Source organism: Anabrus simplex, chromosome 1 (assembly GCF_040414725.1).
Source record: "Anabrus simplex isolate iqAnaSimp1 chromosome 1, ASM4041472v1, whole genome shotgun sequence".
Lineage (NCBI taxonomy): Eukaryota > Metazoa > Arthropoda > Insecta > Orthoptera > Tettigoniidae > Anabrus > Anabrus simplex.
Window position 1 is genome coordinate 55974095 of NC_090265.1, and position 13870 is coordinate 55987964.

The 13870-nt window shown below is 39.7% G+C and overlaps 1 protein-coding gene across 1 annotated transcript in view; it reads right to left on the reverse strand.

Moving 5' to 3' along the window:
* Positions 1 to 13870, reverse strand: part of zfh1 (Zn finger homeodomain 1) — a 106892-nt gene that overhangs the window by 9366 nt on the left and 83656 nt on the right. The window lies entirely within an intron of this gene.

Genomic DNA, 13870 nt, shown 5'->3' on the forward strand with positions numbered 1-13870 from the left:
TACTAAACATGGGCGCCCATATGACAGTTTGTAGAGGGGGGCCTTGACCTGGGGGTATGTAGTATTTTTAAAATTTTGGAAAATGAATGGCGACCTGTTTTCCGCAGTAGAATAACACCCATGGTATCCGCTGCCTGTTGGGGGGGGGGGTACAGGGGGTGGGGGCACGGTACTACAACTTCTAAATAATACCTACTTTTAAATCATTTTCTTAAAATAAAAACACCTGACTACATTAGATTTTTGCCTTTCCCTGAGAGCTAGAGGGGGGCCCGGCCCCCCCCCCCATGGGCGTCCTTGCTACTAAAAGTCATAAAATTGTTATGATTTCAGTTTAAAAAATATAATTATTATATAGCCTCAGTCACTGAGCTGTAGATCTTCTTAAGCAGTATCATCTTAGCAGCTTTTTGATATTCTGATCGTACTTACTTGGAATTCAAATAGGTAGTTCCTGTGGATGAATGCATTTTAATTTTGTCAGTTGACACCAAATGTGCCATCAGAGTACCAACAACAGCAACATGGAGTGCCTAGATTTTTTGACTACTCTTCAAAAAGTGACTACCTCAGGTGAAATTGAATCCATAAACTTGAGATCATGAGTTAGACTCTCTATCACTCATCCACTGAGGTAGCTTATAATTTACAGAGAAAGTGGCTGTGCGGTTTTGGTCATGTAGCTTTCTGCTTGCATGCAGGAAATAGTGGGTTCAAACCCCACTGTCCGCAGACCTGAAGATGGTTTTCCATGGTGTCCCATTTTAACACCAGGCAAATGCCGGGGCTGCACCTTAAGGCCATCGCTTCCTTCCCACTCCTAGCCCTTTCCTACATTTTCATATTTACAGATAGCCAAGCAGCCATTAAGGCACTTGAAGCTGTCTGGGTTACATCGAAAATTGTTTGGTATTGTCATACAATACTCTTGAAGCTCTCAGAGTATAATATTGTTAAAATAATATGGGTACCGGGGCATGCAGGCATAGAAGGTAATGAAAAAGCAGATAAACTGGCAAGAAAAGGGTCAGAAACATCTTTTGTGGGTCCAAAACCAGTATGTGCCATCTCTTATAGACAAGCCCCACTTTACATAGGTAAGTGGGTACAAAAGAAACAAATGGAAAACTGGAAAAATGCTCCAGGATGCAGGCTTGTGAAAGAACTAATAAAGAGCCCAAACAAGAAGCATACTAAGGAACTGCTGGAACTCAGCAGAGAAAATATAAGATGGTTAGTAGGACTGCTGACTGGACACTGCCATCTTAAAAAGCACCTACATAGAATTGGAGTAATAAGAGGCAATGTATGTAGGAAATGTAATGATGCAGAAGAATCAACTGAACACATACTCTTTGAATGTGAGGCACTGGGAAGAATCAGAATCTCCATACTGGGATTACCTGGTGAAGAGAGAAGAAACATCCAAGAAGACCCAATGAGGAGGACCTGCAACTTTGTGAAGGGAGCAGGTATAACTAGGTGGGGATGAAGGAAAACACATGGTAGCAAAAGATCTTTGAGTTCAACACTAAAAGGAAGAAGCCCTTTCCTATCTCATCGTCGCCATAAGTCTTACCTGTGTCGTTGCGATGTAAAGCAAATTACAACTTATAATTTTGGTAATTAATTTTATTTAATTACTGTACTTCCAAAATTGCCTCTGTCATAGGTACGTGCCAAATTATATACATGAACAGTACCATAATAGCTGCTACACAGCAGCAAATTAACTCGCTGAAAGATGAGAGGTATAATAAAAATAGTTCACCCATTCATTCTGCTAGACGATATCCCTAGATTTAATATCGTTGATTTTTACGTCCCACTAACTACGTTTATGGTTTCCAGAGACGCCGAGATGCCGTAATTTTGTCCCACATGAGTTATTTTACATACCAGTAAATCTGCAGTCACAACGGACAGAGCCAGGATCGAACCTGCTAAGTTGGGCTCAGGAGGCTAGCGCTCTACTATCTGAGCTACTTACCCCAGTTCCCTAGATTTAGAACGTGAGAATGATTCTATTCACAGGCCATTAGACTTCCTTCCAGATCAATTGACACTTCTTTCAGTTTGAAATCCCTCTATATTTCTCAATAAAAATGCATGCTTTAACACACACACAATAGCAGTAATATGTAATCTATTATTGGGAAGCATTATTGTTCCACACACAAAGTAATTCTAAACAGAATGATTATTCGTGCACATGTACCGAAGAGACAAACAATTTATTTTTAATATGCTGTTATATTATGCACTGGACTAAGAGAGAGAAATCTGCTGTCACTGCTGCAGTTTATAATGGTAATGGATGAAATTAGGTACCATTAATTAATATTACTAATAAATACCACATTACAAGAAATAAATAGTAAAGAGAATAAATCAATTCACACTTACTTTGTCACACATCAAATGTGATGACTATATTGATTTATAAAATCTGGAGGGCCCATTTGGTTTTTAAGTTCATAAATGTAACTATTTCTTAGTAGTGACAGCCAAATTTGAAGCAAAAGGTTCTCCCAAGGATATTGTTTCTAAACCTTACCAAACAGAGGAAGGATATGATAATTCACACAACAAACCACATTTATTCTTTCATTCTGATTATTAGTCCCAACTAAGTTAATATAAATCATGCTAATGGTCCATGAGGACTTCATTTGCCATTTAAATCTATGCAGATCAATATTTAATAAATTAATGTAATCTACACAATAACAGTAACAATTATGCTTCCCAAATGGAAATAAAATTAAGCATGCAGGCACATTAATAAACTTAGCAGTGAAGAGAAGCAAAAGTAGTTTAGGAAATAGGCTTCCAATCGCAGAGCAAGGGAAACAAAAAGTGAAATTATCTTAAAACTTATCAACATTTTTATAATACTAATAAGATTGTACTGCCCCAGCTCGACTACCAAAATGCAAGTATTTAGTGTTAACGTCATTTAGTGACTATCAGGTCAATTTCGACATCTATAAAAATAGTTTTAAAAATCCCGATTTTAGAGTTTACTGTGTGAATAGTCGAGCCAGTCATAATATTACATTTTCCAATTTACCGTTTATCACAACAAAAAAAACCATGATGTTGGACGTGACACTAATCTTTTAAGCAAGGTTTTCCCACCAAAATGTCTGTCGAATGTATCTACAATGAGGGACATTATTATTTAACTCATCAGTATCCTTGAAACGATACATGCAGTAAGAATTAGATGCAGAGAAAGTTGACAGATACAAAAATAAACAATGTGATATAAAGTGTGTGTCATTTTTGTCATTTTTCAATCACTCATGTCTCCTGAGCAAATTTCAGAACTACCTGTACTGAAATTAGCCGAGCTTTATTTCTACATTCCTAGCATCATGCCAATGTGGAGAGGATATTTCCCCTCATTAACACACAACGGTCTAATGAAATAACCGATTTAAAATATTGATTAAATCAACCTTATTATAGAAGTATAACTTGAAGAACTTCAGTAGGTAATTGTGGTTCTTATGACTTCTGTATACTAATGGTATTCTGAAAATAATTGAACCTATTGGGATGTATTAACACAGAATAATATGACTGGTGTGCTAAATCGTGTTCCGGTGACAATAGACTTATGATATATTTTTATATTTGTACATAGGCTATTATTTATCCCTCCCTACTGTATCCAACAACAGTCCAGAGTTTTCCCGATTTAATGGAATTTTCAGTCATCAAAATTCTTTTGTACCGATTTTGTCCATAATCTCAGCACAAGCACACTAAATAATTGACCAACGTCACCAGCGTCAACATTTTGAACGCTGAATTCTAAATACTCTCACACAAGGGTTTTTTTCTCTCTTGGTGCATTCTCCCACTGCTAAGTTCCATATCACATGCTAAGTTTCTATCCAGCATACCTACACAAATATATCTAATCTAATGAAAATAAAAACATGCACTCACATGACAACGCAGAATCTTGAGGTCATTCCTAGGGGCAAATAATGGAGAGCCAGGATTTGCAGTTTGCACGGATGGCAACGATGATAAAACATAATCCACAAAAGGAAAAAAAAAATTGCACATATTAGCAGGCCAAGCAGGCAACAGGCAGCATGAGCAAAACATAAGCTATAGACACACACAACATAAAACACAGGCCATGCGGTACACACTGTTCTGATACACAAATAGCATGAGACTTAACAAAAAGCAAAACCATTAAAAAAACGGCACAGAGCCTTGGACAATAAATTACTCCATAAAACACGAATACAAGTAGATAGTCAGACAGCAGGATTGCCAAGTTTCTGTCTGAAAGAAATCAGGATTTTGGATTCGTAAATAATAATATAACGTACGACGTAATTCTTTTTTTTATCATTTTACTGTGTGATATCCAGTCGCTTTCTTAAAGCGGTTGTTCCAGTATTCCCGCGCAGAATCATTCCACTCTACTGACTTTCTACTTGATAATAGTATTAATTCAATTCATCATAATCACAATACCGAATTATAAAATCATTTTCAAAAGGACTAGTAAGAAAATTGAAATAAATATACGTCTTACGTCGTAAGTACTCAGTGCAGAACTCGGGGAAGTACCGGTACCACGCTACAACAAGCAACGATAGTTTTGTATCGTCATTTGAGCTTGCCCGATCTCCTGCGAGTGTCTGAACTACGTTGCCGCTACTTTATTCACAGCCCTCGTAGAAAGATCTGCACCAGGCGAGCCGCACATGTCCTCGGACAATATGCTAAATAAAAAATATAAAAAGTTTCTTTCTTCAACACTAACTACCGGGACTCTTCCTTGTACAAGTCCAAGGGATAATGAAAGTACTACGCCACGGCTACATTGATACATGCACGCACTTATCCTGGTTTAAGGAAAGCCTCCGTGGCTCAGGCGGCAGCGCATCGGCCTCTAACTGCTGAGTTCCGTGGTTCAAATCGCAGTCACTCCATGTGAGATTTGCGTTGCACAAAGCGGAGGCGGGATAGGTTTTTCTCCGGGTACTCCGGTTTTCCCTGTCATCTTTCATTCCAGCAACACTCTCCAATATCATTTCATTTATCTGTCAGTCATTAATCATTGCCCCAGAGGAGTGCGACGGGAGATGGGGGTTCATCCATTTCATTCCTGACCGGGTCGAATGACTGGAAACAGGCTGTTCATGTTCATCATGGTTTAAGAATGTTTCACAGATGGAATTCATTTCCACAAACCGGTATCATGTGTTCGCTAGAGCGCGATGAAAACAAACGTAAGTAGCTAGAGACATCTGTTGAGGAACTCAGGACATTAGTAGTAGAGTTGAAATGCCTACAGGCGTAATAATGAACGATGCGTTCTTAGAGAGAGGTACGTTTATTGCCTATCTGGGTGGGGGAAAAGGAGTAGGGGTATGGTTGCTATGGAAAAGAAGGAGGATCCATTCCGGTTGCCATGGAGAAAAGCCTGCTGGCCAGCTCGTGTTGCTTGGAGTTGCCAAACCTTTCACTTCTGAGTTATGTACGACACAACACAGCGGTCTGAACGAACGAACAAGTGAGCCAGAAGCGAAGGCAAAGGGAAAGAAATGAAGGAATGTGACAACACCGTGCAATTACCTCCAGCCCTATCTGTCAAAACGTTTCTTTTAATATTACTGGTATAGTCTGCAATAGGGAAGTTCATGATACTTATTCAAAGATTTATCACGAACTTACCTGTATCAAGAAACGTACCTCCCTTTACCCTGTATTTTCTTTTACCAAAGTGATATTTGCTTTACGTCGCACCGACACAAATAGGTCTTATGGCGACGATGGGACAGGAAAGGCCTTGGAGTGGGAAGGAAGTGGCCGTGGCCTTACTTGGGGTACAGCCCCAGCATTTGCCTGGTGTGAAAATGGGAAACCACGGAAAACCATTTTCAGGGCTGCCGACAGTGGGGTTCGAACCCACTATCTCCCGGATGCAACCTCACAGCTGCGCGACCCTAACCGCACGGCCAACTCGCCCGGTAAAGTGATATTTTGAAGGAAAGTAAAGACATTCCCCACTTAAGTATGCCAATTTCATTTGCGTATCAGCTAATAAAAATGAAAAAAATGAGGTTAATATAATAATAATAATAATTGTTTGACATCCCACTAACTGCTTTTACGGTCTTCGGAGATGCCGAGGTGCCGGAATTAAGTCCCGCAGGAGTTCTTTTACGTGCCAGTAAATCTACCGACACAAGGCTGTCGTATTTGAGCACCTTCAAATACCACCGGACTGAGCCAGGATCGAACCTGCCAAGTTGGGGTTAGAAGGCCAGCGCCTTAACCGTCTGAGCCACTCAGCCCGGCGAGGTTAATATAAGCAAAATAGTATTCTGGCAGGTCCCTTCATTAAAATGAATGTAATTCCAAATTAACGAATTATTGCCAAGGAAAAGCATTCTGATACGGTAGTCTGAATGCCTGAGCAGACGCGACGGGAGAGCGGACGATTCCCACTCGCCTGTCCGGCAGCCTCACTGCACTCCGTCCATTCAATATCGCTCTCTCCTGGCAACATGACAAAATATCATCAATAAAAATCCTACATTTAGAGCTGTTTCTATTTTAACGAGTGAAACATCAGGAGGACCTACTTATGATAGATGAGGAATTGATTTTTGCTCAAATGTGCATTATCTATGCGAGTTCTGCAGAATCATCAGGCTACCAAAATAGGTCTTGAGAATTTTTTATAGCACTCTAAACCAGAAATACTTAAAGCTTTTGTGTCACTGAAAATCTGGTGACACCTACGGACCACTTCCATTAAAAATGAAAATAAGCACATAAACTCAACTTTGCAGGTAATGAAAGTACTTAGATTTATTGGAAACGCATCACGTCATTACAGCGTAACATAAAGAAATGTATGAATAAAGTAAACAACTTGAACAAAAATTATATTCTTCAGTCTTTGTCACGCAATCATTAATGACCACCCCACAAGGAAAACGAAAACACAATCATCAAGCAAATTGAACGAAAGGAAATAACTCACTGTTTACTTCAGCTTTAAAGTCCATTTCGATGAGAACGATGTTGTTGTTGTATGGCATGAATAAGTTGAAATTGGGGAGTGGTATTTGACAAGGCAGCATGCTTGTCATTTTTGACATCCAGTATAATAATAATAATAATAATAATAATAATAACAATAATAATAATAATAATAATAATAATAATAATAATAATAATAATAATAATAATTGTTTTTACTACATTTTTACGGTTTTCGGAGACACCGAGGTGCCGGAATTTAGTCTCACAGGAGTTATTTTACGTGCCAGTAACTCTACCAACACGAGGCTGACATATTTGAACACTTTCAAATACCACCGAGCTGAGTCAGAATCGAACCTGCCAAGTTGGCAGGTCAAGGCCCGCAGCCCGGCATATCCAATAGATTTCAACTTCTTGTTCTGCTAGAAACAAGCCTCGCAAACGCTTGTATTAGCAAACGGAATCAGAATACCCATAGCTGTTCAACTGTGACGCTTTATTATTGTTTATTACTATGTAGTGCAAAAAATAACATTTCTCATGTATCCTTTTGCTGTTCGTGTTAAAATTACAGTGAATATAAATGTAAAAATTTCTATTTGACGTTCACGACCCTCTGTAGCCTACCCACGGACCCCTGCGCTCCATGGAATCCAGGTTAAGAAACTTCGTCCTAAACCACGGATAAACTGCTCTTACTAAACAGCGTGTACACTCGAGAGAAAATATGAGTGAGCAGTGTGTTGGAATCCAGTCGGCGGCGGCTAGTTACTGTATCGTAACATTTAACCGATCATTTTCTCATGGATTCTGTTATTTATTTATTTTCCTCATCTATTTTTAGTAGGGGCTGCCTGACCGAGGTGGTAAGGACCTGGGTTCGATTACCCCTCAGGAAGTCGAAAAAATTAAGAAACGAGATTTTCACTTCCGGAGTGCACATGGCCCTGAAGTTCACTCAGCCTACACCAAAAATGAATACCAAGTTAATTTCTGGGAGCAAAAGTGGCCGGGCGTAGAGCTAACCACTCTACCCCAAAGCCTTTACCTTCCACCCCTCCAAGGGCCTTCACTGCTTGTACGGAGACGACTTTGTTTTTCTAATCTATTTTTAGTTATATGACTTTCTAAATAATTGTATCTGTTACTAAGTGGGCACATCATAATGCAATTTACTACATAGTCTCACTTTTACAATATAATACTTTGAATATATGTATAAACATATTTTAATTACTTAATTAAGTAGACAAATTAAATCGTTTCATTAATGTTTACAATATATTTAATCACATACCAGAATAAACTATACCATATAAGAGTAACTCCAGACATACCCGGTATTACAAACAGTGGAGTTTTCTCAGGGCGTGAAAGTTTTGTGTCAACGCCCAGATAAAATCGGAAGAAAAATAATACATTACTTTACTTGACTTATTTAAATGCAATGTAACATTACAGTGCGTTTCTCTTTCATTACCGTTCGTTGTTCCACTCCATATACTGCCGTTACTCTTAGCACCGTTCGCAACCGTCTGCTAGTCTGCCAGTCCAAGGCGTTGGTTCTGTTTCCAATAATCCGGTAGCTTCACTCACTGGAATCGCTCCTTGCCTCGTGCTCGCTAAACCTGACCAAGGCGTTGTTTCAGTTTCCAACGCTTTGTGTTGATTTTTGTTTTCGAGTCCTGCGCGAGTGTATTATTGCTTACGCAACTAAATCGGAGGTTTAAATGTTTTAATATGGGCAGTGAAAGCATAGTAAACCAATTATTAAACACTAGTTTTTCGTTACTTTCTTATAGTGATTAAAAAAAAACAAGTGATTGTCAGTAGCCGGCCATGCTCAGCCATTTTTAGGGCTGCCGACGGTGGTTTGTTAATTTTCTGTACTTTACTTTTGCAATATTATATTATTGTATGTGGTATGTTGGGTATTCAGTCCAAAGACTGGTTTGATCCTCCACAGCTCCACCAACAGCTGTCATAGATAGCCTAGGTGTAACAGAGGAGGCTTACTAGGGAAATGAGTGAGATAGATTCCTGTTGCTTTCCTCACTGGGACAGAAGTTGCTATTACATATCAGTCTGCCAAGCCCACTGAAATGCATGAACCAGCTGACCCCATGAGCGATATTTTCACACCATTCATGACAGGGGCTGGCTGCATAATGAATAGTATTACTAGCAATGCTCATACCTCAGTCACTTTCATATTGTCAAAGCCAAGGATGAGACAGACAGGTCAGTGAAAGTAAATTTATTCTAACCTATACAAGAAAACATAGTGCACTGCAAACACTACATCCGGCCAGCAAAGGCATATAATATTATTACAGTATATAAAATGTTACAATGGTGAAGTGACTTAAATGGCCAAAGTATGTATGTCACATTTGAAAGAAAATCGTAATTATCTGTAGCCTTTCTCTTTTTCTCCATGGCTTTCTATTACATTAATTCATTTCGTGATGTGAATAAGCTGGTAAAAGAAATGGTGGGGGGGAGGTGAAATGTGAGGGCTTATATTTAATCCATTTATTTCATCTATAACAACGCTTGCACTTCTGGCTCAAGAAACGTCACTGATTACAATAGTCACATGCACTCATGTTTACGAGCTGGTCTTGGACTTCTGGCACCATTTACTTTTTTAAATGTACCCAATATCGGAGGTGAATTAAGTGCGCAACGTTTTCAGCCATGACTCCAATGCCTAAAGAAGAATGATATAAACAAAGTAACGCCTACGTTTCAGACTACACTGTTCGGACTGTTGTAAACGAGGCGCCACACCACATCAGGCCAGCCCTATCAAACACCTGACGGACACTGCTGACCTTCCATGTGTTCTGCTCTCGCACGCTGCACTAGTGCAACGCTGAGCGCATGTTAGAGTATCAGATGGTCATCACTGCCCTCAACAGTTTTTGAATAAAACAACATAAAATAGGAGAAAAGTAGGCGCTGAACATGATGAATTATGGAAAACAAGCCGATAAAAGGAACCCACTGAAATGAAAGGAAATGAAATGGCGTATGGCTTTTAGTGCCGGGAGTTTCCGAGGACAAGTTCGGTTCGCCAGATGCTGGTCTTTTGATTTGACTCCCGTAGGCGACTTGCGGATGAAATAATAATAATAATAATAATAATAATAATAATAATAATAATAATAATAATAATAATAATAATAATGATGATGATGACGACACATGCACCCAGCCCCTGTGCCAGGAGAATTTACCAATTATGGTTAAAATTTCCGACCCTGCCGGGAATCGACCCCTGCGACCAAAGGCCACCACGCTAACCATTTAGCCATGGAACCGGACAAGGAACATACTTTCATGAAAATTGTATTTTGCTTGTGTAGTGATAATGAAAGACGAAACATATGGAGATGCTTGGACATTCAAATTAATCTTTCTCATCATATATTTTTAGAGGGATGACTAGTCATGTGGTTTGACCATGGCGTCATCATACACTGCGGTTCAACATCTTACATGCATGTCCTACTTCAGAGGTTCTCTGATATGATGACATAAAACTCATTTCCTCAGAAAAGTTTTGCTTAATGGCAGAGGATGTGTTATCATCGTAAAAGGTGTTTCTTCTATATTAAATTATTATTATTATTATTATTATTATTATTATTATTATTATTAATAATAATAATAATAATAATGCTAGGTTTAAAGATCGGCGACCGAATTCCGAAAGGTCAGTAAAATTCCAGTATTCTGCAATTGGACGGTAGATATGGTCGCAAGATGGCAAATGCTTATTATTAGTCCGTGTTCCATCCTGACGAATAATGTTTTGACAATCCTACTTTTGAAAAGGAACACAACGAGGTAGTGGAACTGACATATTAAGTCTCGCATTCTGATATTGTTTTCGTTGTCTCTACAAGGAACGAACTATTAGTTTCACTTAACAATACCTGCAACGCCGAGCAGAGCGGTCACGTGTGTTAACGCATAACGTCTATAGAGGGGCGTGGGTTCGAACCCCACCGTCGGCTGTCCTGAGAATGGTTTTCTGTGATTTCCCATTTTCACTTCCAGGCAAATGTCGGGACAGTTCCTATTTGTACGCCACAGCCGATTCCTTCCACATCCTTACCATTTACCATTATTCATTTCATCTTCATCTCACTGGCGTCAGGAACGGCGTTCGGCAGTAAAAATATGCCATATAAAATCATCTCACCTCGTCCCGCGACCCCGTATTAAGAAACGGGACTAAGAGTGGGTACGTATTTCCAATACTGTACTTGAAACATTTACTTCGAAATTAGGGGCTGCCTGGCCGAGGCGGTAAAGGCAGACGTGGGTTCGAATCCCCGTCGGGAAGTCGTGAAATTTAAGAAACGAGATTTCCACTTCGAAGGTGCACATGGCCCTGAGGTTCGCTCAGCCAACACCAAAAATGAGTACCACTATCCGTAACCTCGGCACTTGATGGAGTAGAACCTTCATGGCCTGTACGGAGATGACTTTGCTTTGTCTTTACTTTGAAATTTACACACAAAACGCTTACCACCGAAAACAACCTACAGTTTATTCCATAGAATTGCAGTAGAACCTCTGTTAACCGAAACAAAGGCGGGGAATAGTTTTTTGAAGGTTCAGATGAAAGTAAATGAAGACAATGGGCTACAGACAACAGGCTACGTATAACAAAACAAAACTATGTTCCATAGTGCATGTAGGCCTACTGTAAATACAGAGTAGGTCCTACTTTTTTGTTCTGAAAAAGTCATATTTTCTTTTGTATTTTTCTTTAATAATAATGCCATTTGCTTTACGTCCCACTAACTACTTTTTAGGGTTTTCGGAGACGTCGAGGTGCCAGAATTTCGTCCCGCAGGAGTTCTTTTACGTGCCAGTAAATCTAGCGACACGAGACCGACGTATTTGATACCTGCAAATACCACCGGAATGAGCCAGGATCGAACCTGCCAAGTTGGGGTCAGAAGCCCAGTGCCTCAATCGTCTGAGCCACTCAGCCCGGCTACTTTTTCTTTTCCCATCGTTTGCTAGTCGCTATGTCACGCCACCGTTTCATTACCAAAACGTCAGAGTAACATAACAAATGATGTTTCTTTAGTTCGTTTTTGTAATTCATCCTTTTTTTTTTTTTTTTTTTTCCTGGTCGTTTCGATTAAACTGAATTTTGGTCAAAAGTGTTTCGGAGGTTTTACTGTAATACAAGAAATGGACTTGAGATTTACTTAACAGGCATATCACACACGATATGTGAATATTGTGAAGGACACACACTGGCTGTTACTATATTTTGCTGCTGTGAGTCAAGAGTTCCATCAAAACCTATTGGGCACCATCTGTTACATAAGGTGGGGAAAATAAAACTGGCCCCGAAAATATTTTTAAGACTGACGCGGAATTGATTCTACCCATCACAACAAATGCTGAAAACCGTGATTTCGATGCACCAATCGGTTGCTGTCACATGTCTGCGCTTGCAAATCTCCCGCATGCTCTGTCCCAAATATGTCGCCGTGTCATTGCGTGTGAGTTAGAGGAGCAGACGTGTTTAGTGACCAGTTGAATGCAACACAAAATGGCGCTCACGAAGAAACAGCGCGTATTCATTGTCGAGTGTTATGCGAAGCACAATTCGTGGAAAAACCTGCGAGTGAAGGTAAGTCTGGAACGAAGTCCTACGACATCTCAACGCCCTTTATCTGTGCAAGTGGGAATTAACGGATCGTCATGTCGAAACATTATCAAAAAGGACCTGCATCTGTATCCAGCAATGCCACAGGCCTACGGCTCTGAGAAAGATAAACAAGCAGGAAAGCTAAACGGTGAAGAAATGAAGGTGTTCCTCTGAGCTCTGGAGGTGCCACACGGAAAAACTGAATATGTACGGGGTAGTTTTAAAATAAGACCAATCCATGAAAATCTTCAAGAAAACTGAATGCGGTAATATGGACATGTTATAAGGACTGAGCCTCCAGACATAGGCTACTCCATCCCCCGCGCTATCATTCGGTCATTTGCCAACCAATTGCCACATAATTTTATACCTTACTGATGGCCGGTATAAAAGGGACTGCCTATCCGAAGAGGTCTAAATAATCTAGAAGGACATGGGTTCAGTTTTGAAACGAGAATTATACTTTTGGAGAGGCAAATGGTCCGGAGGTTCACTCAGTCTAGAACAAAAATGAGCAACTAGTCAATTCTTGGGATTAACGGCAGTTGACTTCAATAGAAAACTAGAGCGCAATACCGAAATTAGTTTACTCAAGAACTACAGGGTAATTAACCAGACCTCGTTGCTGGCAGTCAAAAGCAGAAAGGAAAGAATCATAATCCTCTGTTCTCGCTATAATATGAATTGGTAATTAGAAGGTTATGAAAAAATAAAGTAATTGCCGTGAAGAGATGAAAGAAATATTTTATGCTGCGGAAATTCTACGAACACGTTTAGATTATCCATGTGTAAAATGTCATCAATGTATGCGTGACCTTTCCGGTAATATTCTAAGATTAAAGAATACACAGAATGACCGCCCTTGTTTACTCCTTACAATGACTCACTCTTCTTGCCATCTACCATTACACTGTTTTTTTAAAGGTATAGCTAGTACTAGCCTGTAAAAACCGCCTCAGAGAAAATCATTAATTGTGAATCTGTATTCTGAGTATAGCAAACTATTCAGATGAAATCAACTATCAATCATAACAGACCACTTTTCGGGAGATAGTGGGTTCGAACCCGACTGTCGGCAGCCCTGGACATTGCACAGTTTTGTACAGTCACAACGAAGCACAACGAAACGCGCACTATTTCCGTGGTTTCCCA